This window comes from Hylaeus anthracinus, unplaced genomic scaffold (genome assembly GCF_026225885.1).
Source record: "Hylaeus anthracinus isolate JK02 unplaced genomic scaffold, UHH_iyHylAnth1.0_haploid 11982, whole genome shotgun sequence".
Classification (NCBI taxonomy): domain Eukaryota; kingdom Metazoa; phylum Arthropoda; class Insecta; order Hymenoptera; family Colletidae; genus Hylaeus; species Hylaeus anthracinus.
In genome coordinates, this window is record NW_026534330.1 from 11,943,040 (window position 1) to 11,954,153 (window position 11,114).

General features: G+C 42.8%; 1 protein-coding gene across 6 annotated transcripts in view; it reads right to left on the minus strand.

Annotated features, from left to right (window-relative positions):
• The window catches only part of LOC128886089 (trichohyalin), a 96,906-nt gene that overhangs the window by 43,830 nt on the left and 41,962 nt on the right, over positions 1–11,114 (minus strand). The gene's annotated exons all lie outside the window — the stretch shown is intronic.

The window sequence follows — 11,114 nt, forward strand, 5'->3', positions numbered from 1 at the left end:
TAATTGCAATCGCAGCTTCTATTGACGGCTAAGCACGTATCCTCGTCTCTATTACGTAAAAGCTAGCAGAGGATAAGAAAATGCTTTTCTTACTATGTGGTTAACCCGTTGAGCGCTCTGAACGACGAAAAAAATAAGAGTCTGTTTTGCAAAGAATGATTTCTGCAATGCCATGCTATAATATTCTAGTGAAAAATTTCGTTGTCTAAAATAGGTTCAAACTGTTCCATATCTTTCATTATATTTATCGAGTTCGAGTATTTAGATTCATTCAATAATAAGATTTTTGTGTTAATTTTGCATTGTCTTTAACAGAGTCCAAAAAAGTATTTCAAGTGATGGCGACCACTAGGTACGCCAGTTGAGTTCTTCGGCTGAGTGTGTCCAGCACTCAAAGGGTCCAGCGCACATCCTTCAGCCAATATAATAACCACTATAACACGTTGACCGCCACGACACCCACGCATGGGTGCCAAGACCTTTAAATATCTACCGCTGGTGTTAAAACGAATCCGAATAAATTTAAACGATGTTAATAGAGTATCAGGTATCCAATCTAATTTTATCCCCGTCGAATATTTCAGGAGTATCCGGGCAGTCAACGTGACGATACTAATCGAAACGTCTAAGTTTCTCGAACGCCACACCGAGAACCATACTACCATCGCGTGCAGTGGAGCGTATAGAAAAAAGCTGGACCATAAAAAAGTGATTTCGGTTCCGCACGGGACAGTCTCGAGGTAGCGGAAGTGGCACCGTCCCGGTTGACGAAAGAAAAGCGACGTTCCGCCGAGCTTCCTTCCTCCTTCGACACATCCAGCCGATAGAATCTTTGCTCTCCTCCCAATGACCGCGTGCTGTATCCCGAGGCGTTCTCTCGATTGATATTCTTTTACTTTTTTTTCGTGTAATTTCGCTCGTCTCACGCGTCATCGACGACAAGAACGATCTCGTATGGGACTCTGACGCTTCTCTCAAGCACCACCGATCACCGATGACATCCACGATCGTCAAGGACCACAGCGATACTCGAAATAATTCTCTCCGCGATCGCAAGGTCGCTCTACGAGCTCTCGAGGCTCCTCTGTGTCTCGATTAACGAGCCGAGCCATCGACACTGTTTTCCCATGCCGATTTTCCACGGCAGAAAACAAAACGATCCTCTTGCGGACGCCGGGCGCCGCCGCAGTTCTTTCGCCCACCGCGACGTACGGCCGACATCGTTGTCCATATTTCTGCGCGCGGCGTTTCGACGACGATTTACCTTATTTACTTCTATTTATATATATATTTTTTTCCGTTTTTTTTTTGCCTTCGTTTTCGCCTATCCTCCCTCTTGTCGCGAGGCATCGGAACAGCCTCGATTCGAGCGATTTACAGTGCCAAAGGTACTCTTTTGTTTTTTTTTGTTTTTACGCGTGATCTCTTTTCGTGGCTTCCGAATGGAATACGGCTCGAAACGCGGCCACGTCGCATGGACAAGATGATTCACGTTATCAATGCGTATCCACGACTCGTCGAGGTGAACGTCTTAGAGGCGCTCGGTGCGATGAAGATGGCGAACGATCTCTGGCCGTGACGGGCACGAGACGAGCTTGTGATTACGTGCTGAGGTCGATGGAGACGCATGATTGGATATCGTGGTGGCTACGGTGAGATTGGTAAGTGAGCTTTCGGTACACGACGATTCGTGGATACGCATTTCGGCGAGTGTGGGTGAGGGCTGTGTGTACGATGAGTCCTAAAGGTGGTCGCGGACCATGCTAGGAATACCCCGATAAATTTCGAGAGAGATTGTAATAGCAGTTCGATATCTAAGACGATAACCACGAGTTTGACGCTAGTTTCGTTAAAGGAATGTTAGGTTCAACTTTAGGGGGATATCGGGTGACCAGTTCTCCTCGCAGAGCTTCTCAAGCTAACTTCAACCCTTTGCACTCTTATATCGAGTCCCGATCGACATCTTTTCATGTCCAAATCAGTAGGGAAGGAAATCGTTTCAAGTGTTATCATACTCTTGAAAATTACAAAATTCAACAAAAGTGAGAATAAAACTGGTATTTAAGTGACTTTGTTTCTTCCTTCATTTATTTAAATTGTCTTATTTAGTAGTTAAAGTAAATTTCCAATAAAAAGTTGAAAAGCGTTACTGGTTACGAAATTGAAATATAAGTGCAAAGAGTTAAGTGTTTGAATTTATGCTAAATTTAACAGAGGCTTGATATCAGTGGTCAGAATCGATGATAAGAAACAATAGTAGAAACTGGTAATGAAGGTTTTTACAATCTGTCTGCAGCAGACCACTGTTCCCAACTTTCTCAACACAAATCACAATAAATAAATTCAACGCCAGACTTATTAAAATTCTCGAATCCCAGAACTCTGTAACATTTAGAATTTAAACTCTCCAGAATGAAATATATCAAGGCAGTGTACCAACGTTAAAGGACTGGTCCCGAATTCCTCGACGCATCTAGCAGTCGTAAAATGGCGTCCGTGGACGTTGAGCACGGTCTGCGACCACCCGTGTCAGGGTAAAACTCAAGAGGTATAAACGGTAGAGGATAAGACAGTAGATTACGCGAGGAGAACTTCGTCGTATTATCGCATGTCGCATCAGGTCGGTGCCAAACAGTCGCAAAGTCCTCCCTTGGGCCTGGGATCGGCTCCCCTTGACGCGACTTGACGACTTTCGGACCGTCCCGCTGCTCGTGCATCGATTACGACGATTGGCCGTGATAGTGGTAGTAAGTCGTGATGGGCAAGAACGTGTCTGAGACGTACAAGAACGAGAAGAGAGAGTATATATAACTGGGCGGTTAAAACATTCAGTGATTCACAGCGGAGATGATATCAAGTCAACAGAAAATTAAACAGATTAATATTAATGTACAATATTGAAATGAAAGTGGTGCACTTTGTGTATACAGTGTGTCTTGTTCGAGAGGGGTCGAGTATATCTGCTGATGTTGAAGATACGAGAACTTGACTTAGGAGAAACTGTATCGTTTGAGAAGAAAGAATTGATTCCAAAGTTATCGATATTTTTAGTGCAGTACTGTTAAGTTCTGTTATTACGTGGTATTATAGTTAATACTCGAACGAGTCTTGTACGTTTTCTTGCAATAAATAAGGTCCTAATAGCTTCAAGTTGATCTCGAAATTCAAAGCAAAGGATTTGTGCTATTTAGCGACAATTAACGCTGTATAAAATAACCTTATTGGACTCGTGCACTTTCTCCTTAGTCGTTTTTCATATCTGCAATAACAACAGAGTATCGATTGCCCTCAGGATGAACAAGACGCTCTGTATAATCGTAAATAGACTTATGTACGTGTGACGTAAACAGGACAAACACATTCCGCATTATGGAAAAATATACAAATTTAAGAGTAATCATTCATTCGTGTATGTGGACGTACACGGACTGAGTTGAACAGAACCCAGAATGTTGTGTGAACTATAATACGTTTTAACAAAATCTTTAATACAACTTTAATCTTGAATGGAATCCTGTTCAAAAATTATAAATAATTCAAACAGACTCTGCGAAGGTCAGCAGACCTCAATTAAAGAGTAATTAAAGAGAAATGAGTACAGGTTGCAATTAAAGTACGACTCCTTGAAGCATAACTAGTCGCCAAACGTCATCAAACTCCTTCAACCAACGTCAACGGATATCTATAAATAACAACCGTCCCAACAAATGAAGCTTCAGTTTTTCAACAGACGTTCCACGAAGTTAACAAAACATTTTGTGACCCATTTGTGGACTCAGCCAGCGTACGCGTAACGTGAAGAATGAACTTGCACATCAAAGAAAATGATCGTAGGAAAATGTATCTCTTACGGGACGAATCAAAAGTCTCGCACGGCCCCATGCTGTTTCCTATTCTTCAGCTTCCAAGCTGATATACGTTCACCTCTTTCTCCTCGGAGCTTTCAATCATGTTATTCTCAAATTCTATGTCAAGAGTCGACAAAGGTGTAACAGGAGTACGTGGATTTCTTGTATGGAACTTTCTAACCAATTTTCTCCTATTTCCTACTTTTCCCCTGCGTCTGAAGTTAGGTCAGATATGAATTGAATACAAAATTCGTTCACATAAATAATAATCTTGCAAAAAAATTTACTGTATTATTATAATTATCTGTTATGTCTATGTTATTTCTATGTCGTTATTATCAATGAATCTTTACGTGATCTAAGGACTCTCGCAGCCCTTTTAGTGTTAGGAATCTTCTCAAGTTTCTAGATATTTTAATGGACCCATGAATCTTCTCAGTATTCCATCACTGTCGCTTCGTTTTACAATGAATCCAGGTACTCTTCAAGCGAACCCTGTCATCCGCGGATGGTTTACGTGATCCTGTTCACAGCATCACGTCAACAATCCATCTTCGTAGTGATTGACGACCCAGTCTCGGTGGAGCACGGCAAAAGCGGTGAACGCGCATTGATTTCGAAGCGTCTCGGCTAATCAGATCAGTCCAATTCAAAGCCATCGCGACCGTGTGAGCAACAGATCTCCAAAGTCGATAGTCGAGTTTAGAGGAAATGTCGTTTTAGATCTGGCCATGACATCCGCGACTACGCGTCCATTGCATACGTTACAGAGTCTCTGAATTTATTTACGCTCGTTACGTTCATTTTGAAACAAGAATTCAATATGAAAGTGGGACTTTATAAATTTACATTTATCAATCTGCGGAGGTTTATTAACGCAAGATCACGATTTCGATGGAGTGAATTTTGCAAGGATCCACCATCGAGTGAAATACGCAATCGACATGTCGCGTTTCGGGGCCAGGCGTGACTTTTGACTCGAGTTCCGCCATTATATGGCATACATACCGTTGCATTCCCGAGGGCACGACCTCCAGCAGGCGTATACGCACAACGTATACACGCGCACGTAATATGTACGTATACGCGTCGTTATCAATCAAAGGTGCGACATAGTAATTGATGAAGACTATAGATTTCGCGCAAGGGGACTCGTCGAGGTCGTCGACACGATTTTTCGATCAGACGATGGCTGTTTGGCGCTGAAGAAGAACCATTTATTTTCAGAAACAAATGCTCGCAAATCGATAAAGTAAATACCATGATATATCATTATGGTACTTTGATCATCAGTTACACATACGAACCGTTCAATTTCACTCTATATTATTCGCAGGTGTTTCAATAATAAAAATTTCAAAACTTTTCAGAAATAACTTTATCGACCGAGTGCTCTGCACTACCCACAGGTCGACCTGCCTTATCCACAAACTGTTCCACGTTACCAACTGTTCCATCCCCTTCCACTCAACCCTCCCAGCGCCAAACGGCACTCGAACCGTCCGATTGCGCGAAATTCCTTGAGTGGCTGACGCAAAGAAACGTAGATGAGTTAGTAGAGAGCATCGACGGTCACTTCATCCAAAAACGACTCGATCAGCGTACGCGTTGTTCAATATGGGAAATGGAGGTAGAAGGGATAGGGGTCCAGGATAGTGTAAGTATGTTTCCTTTGGATGGAATCGAGATTAACGTGTGATCAGTGTACCTGTTGGTTCCTCCCTGGCGGGGCCTGGATCGGGGGAAGAGGTCACGTGCATGTCTTCGGCCACTAATTGCGGAGTATGTCGGTGGAGGCTTTGAAACCGGTGGTGATATTTGGTGATGATGGTGTTTCGGATATTGTTGATGATTCATATGATGGTTTTCATGGCAGGTGGTCGTGACGATCGCGATGATGGCTGATATATTCATGTACGTGGTTGTTGTAGTAGTTGTTGTTAGAACTGAGGTGAGTGACGAAGGGGGCGGATGCAGGCGTGGTATCTCCCCAAGTTGGGGGTTGCTAAACGTCTTATCACCTACACATCCAAAGCAGCTCATTCCACGCATTCCAATCGCAGCACATTTTTGTTCTTTCTGTTATATATATATATATATTTTTGTTTTGTATTGTTATCCGGGCTCGTTATACATCACCGCATATTCCGTACGGTTATCCATGACGTATGTTTTATTTTTTTGCTGTGAATTTTTTTCCGATGTGTATTCTCATGTACTCTCCCCGATCAGCCGTCCGATATCCGGAAGTCCTTGTCGACGTCTCGTATTGTCGTCGTTTCGATCCGCAGGGTGCAAAGAGAAAGGCAGAAGAAGAGTAAGAGGCAGACAGAGAAATAAAGACAGAAACGGAGAGGGGGAGCGGGTTTCTTAGAGCCGATTCAGACGAAGGAAAACTCTGTGCACTTGCGTATCCCGTTTCTAGGAGACCGAGTCCTGTCGCATGCTTTGTCAAGGATACGGACACGCTTTGACATACTTCATTGGCATCTCGCGCGTCGATTTCCTCCGCGAATCGCGCGTTTCGATCTCGATTCGTGGTCGAGCTAGGCCACCGGGGGTCAGTTAATCACGGATACCTTGGACCACGAGCAATAGAAACGATCGTTTTCAATGGAAACAAAGGAAAGAGCTAAAAAGCATGCACTGGTAAAAGAATATCCTCCTAGGCTACGATAGAAATTACATCCCTGTTTTCCTTGAGGCAATTATAATACGTAGTACCAGTATCGTATCGATCAATGTTACCTACGAAGATAATCACAGAATCAAATCATTAAAACAAAGAAAACCTCCTCGATTCCTTTAGCCGATAGAAAATAATTATCCAATTGAAACAATGACGCTCCTCGTCAAAAAATAAGCAGAGAATCGCTCGAAAGGACCTAAGCGGAACAAAATCCACGAGCAAAATAAAAGCCTCAGCCTGAAACGATGGGAGAATCAATGATTCTCCGTGCCACGTAGCAGTAGCTGTTCTATTTCGCATGAGAGTCCATGCCAGACGTTCCGTTCGTGAACGGAATATCGTTATCGTGTCGCGTGCGGAATTTGAAAAGTCGCAATTTCGCGGTTTCCCCGTGGATGAAGTATGTCAGTGGTCGATGGGAAATCGGTTGGATCGTTCGTCGTTTAGGGTGGCTGGAGGGGGGGGGAGTGTAAATCAAGGCCCTGAGCGTGAGCGGGTGCAATTGAATTGAGAAAAAATTCCGGGTGACGAGACAGGCCTGGGGTGCTGGTGCAGTGTTCGATCATCGTTCTATGTCTCGCCCTCGAAGCTTGAGACATGGCTCCGTCGACGGAGGGGAAGGGTGCACGGTGGCTTGATGCACGCTTCCGGTGCAAGAAAGTAGAGAGAAAGAAAGAATAAGAAAAGTGACGATGAGATACACGTCGGGTATCGGTCGACGCGCGCTCTGTCCGGCTCGTACCGAGTGGGCCCCTTCGAGTTAGGGAGATGAAAGGTCAGGCTCGTGCAGATCAGTGTACCTTGGTCAGACTGTCACGTATTCGTTGCACGAGGATAGAGGCTTCGTATATGTGGGAAGAGAATCGGTCCCATATCAAAGTAGTAGCTCGTGTAATAATGTCTCGTAAATGTTGGATTAGATAATAATCATGAACTTCATTTGTTCTCTGGAATAATAAGTAATTCTACAGAGTTTATAGCATAAGACGATGAATCATTACTCGTGACTACTTGTTCAAGTATCATTAATTATGATTATTGATAATCAATTGATCATTAGTCGCTCGTGCAAGGGAAGATAGACAGTCTGAGCGAGCTCTGACAGTTGCAATTCGACAATTTTTAGTCAATCTTCTGCTCAAGACTGATCTTTCGTTTTCCATACAATACGATGATTCTCTGTCCACTATCGTGCGATTGTTCCCCCTCTAATCTGTGAATGCCGCTCAAGCCACGTAGACTTCACCTAAATCCTAGATCTGACACAGGCACATACACGAAGATGCAGGGAGTTCGTTCGTGTCGAGACGGATGCGACGTCGCCCTGGCCCTTCGAATGCGAGTCGTTTTCGTATTCGGTACAGAATATCGCGTCGTTGCTTCGATTGTTTGCGCTACAGCCGTTTTCCATGTCTAATTTGTTCGGTTCGTTCGTCGTCTACGTGCTGGAATAAATGAAAATGCCTTCCTGCCCGAGGAAATCCGCCTTGAATTTGTTGTGATTAACATCGTAGTCTGGCCTGTTTTCTGGTAGAAGCGTGGCTGACTCTTGAGGGGAGTTTCTACTGATCGTCTGGTATGAATACTAATGAGGTATATCATCGGATCACGTGCATCGGTATTGTAGAAGTACTCTATCGATTCCTTTCTACCCTATCCGATGGAGGACGTTTATTAAGATTTGTCTGATCCACTGCAAACGCATGCCACTCGTTCGACCGTAAAACGTACGTGGAATACTCTACTGAGTTAGTGATCTGACTAGTTGCGAGGTGGTCGGCTGATTCTACTGATTTTCAGGCGCGTCTATTGCGTGTTTACTCTACTGTCTGGCGGGGCTGACTAGTGACGGGATATTCTACTACTTTCGAATGCTCCAACTATGGACTGTTATTTACAAAGCCAGAGTACAAAATAATTTTTCCGCATTCATTAAATAACGCTGAATATTCTTGAACCGCGTGACTTTAGAATAAAACAATTGTTTGTAATATCTTTGTTCGCAACGGTTATTAAAAGATTGGAAATTCGATTGAATTCTAAACGTATCAACTTCATTTGTCCAATTAAATCCTGCTGTGTTTGTTATAATTATAACTATACTAAGTACCCCGAAACTTAAACCGGATTAATTACTAGTGTACGCCTAAAGTTTCATAGACTAGTGGGATGTCAAGCCGCGATATTAAATTCCATTCGAAACATGATCGTAAAGCAATCGATCGAGCAAATTTATCGAAACCAAAGCGTTCAGCATAAATTCAGGGTGAAATTTCATCCCAGACGCTTCCGTCTCTTGAAACAGATCTTTCAACAGTGTCGAACGAAAATATTGGCACGGCACACTTTTTAGGGTGCGTTTCAGCCACTATATGGATACAGTCTATATTCTAATCGATACAATGTTGATCCTTTAACCTTTCATATAAAGTTCCTATTATTTTTATTATTACTCCAAACTATAATATACAGTCAGTCTCATGAGAATTCTATCTTCTACATTTATTGATGAAGAAGTTTGTTTAAATTGAATGACAGATGTGATGTTTCCAAATAAATTTTTCGTTATAAATGTATATATGTGTAAAGTTTATTCGTGTACATATTTATAATTTTAAACCATTGATTTGGAAACGCCAAACCTATTATTTAATTTAGACAAATTTCTTCTCAATAGAGGGTACGAACACTTACAGGACTGACTGTATTACTAAATATACATGTATAATTCTGCCAATACTTTCACCCTACAAAATAAAGTCCAAGCAGTATTTAATCTTCAATATTTCCCAAATCAAACAATATTCACTCTTTACAAATGATACATCTCGAAACTCGCGAATCTACTCCGGAAACATAGTTCTCATCGACCCGGCGTTACCTATACGTCGGTGCTCCCAACCACGAAATCGAGTTAAAAGTCGAGGCGTCGAATTTGCATCGGAAACTTTCATTTTATCTCTCGCGTTAAGCGACGAAAACGTCACTGCCAGGTCAGGGGGATGGTTTCACCCCACTAGCGAGGTCAGCCTCAACCAGAACGCGCTGAAACCACCGGAAACGCGTTAGAGGATTTTCCAGGGCGATGTCGCATCCGCGTTCAGGCTAAACGGGGTAGAGCTACAAACGTGAACGACTTTGGGGAACGACTACGACTGTTCTAACACGAATTACGTGAGGTATGCGAACATGGTGGCGGCGGTGTTCATGGAATAGTAACCACAGTAACGATATAAATATTTTCTATGTGACTGTGGTAGCGGGACAGCGACAGTATAATGCTACGAGAATAAGCACTGCTGTGACACTGATGGAACACGTCCAAAAGCTCGCGTTCGAGACATCCATTTTCAACAATCATTTACATCGTGCAATTATGACTTCCAGCCAGGAAATGGAGAGGGTTTCTATTGCCTTCTCAACGTGTTAGGTTTCTTTTCTTCAACGTTACTCTCCTCAGATCGCGAAAAGAATGTTTCTGTTACTTTCCTAACCAGTTATGCTTCTTTCTCAGAATAACGTTTAGCCTTTATGTGTCTTTTTCAACGCTCGTTCCATCGCCAGACGCGATAACGTTTAAATTTTGACCTCGGAAAACGAGAGAAGTTTCCTGTAATTTGTTTCAGCCTCGAGGACAGTATTTTCCGCTGTTAAACGTTACCCGCGGATTCGACTCAGATGAATGCGGCTCGTTTCACGCTCTCCGGTGCACTTTCAGCTTGATAAGAAGGAAGGTGCTCCAGATGGTACGAACAGAACGATGAAAATGCATCAGAGAATAAACGCCCCCGCAAGCAATCCGGGATTGTCTTCGATGCGAAAATCCACGCGGTTCACCGAGAACATAAATTCGAACGTTTGTTTTTCCTTTCCATTCCCTTGAGGGGCAATCTGGCAGCTTCGAAAAGAAAATCGATCCATTTTTTAAAGAACTTTCTTCAGGATTTAAGTCTCTAAAGCACCATCTTGGAGAGATTGATGTAGAATTCAACGAATTGGTTGTTTCAGAGAACTTTGCTTGGAGGGCTTCGAAGCAGTTTTCCTTCGAAGGAATATTTTTTTAATTTTGCTACGCGGAAAGTTTCCAAACAGTGTGGCAATAGATTACCTCTCCCCCCTCCTCTTTCTACGTTATTTTAATTTTTTCAGGAGCTTATGGACGTTCTCCACGTGAAAAGAAAGGGACACGCGCGCGCACGAGCACGCTGGCGACCGCGCGAGTGACGGACAGGAGTTTAGTGTGCGTAGGCGTGCTGGTGGTCGCGGCGATACGAGTGCCTAATGCTCAGGTGTCAACTCGACAGTTTTACTATCAACAGTCGCTATCAGACAAAAAGATCTTTCACACGGACAAGTGTCGGTGGCCTTATGCTGCCAGTTGTCTCGACACACATACACGTCTCTGTGAAAGAACCATAATTCTACAAGGATGAGCAAAATTTTCATCTTGATACGAATTCTAGTGCTTCAAATATTTACGGTCAATCTCATAAGTATTCGTACCCTTTATGTTTTTTGAAGAAATTTTATTAAATTAAATGATAGGTTTGATGTTACTAAATAAATTTTCTATAGTA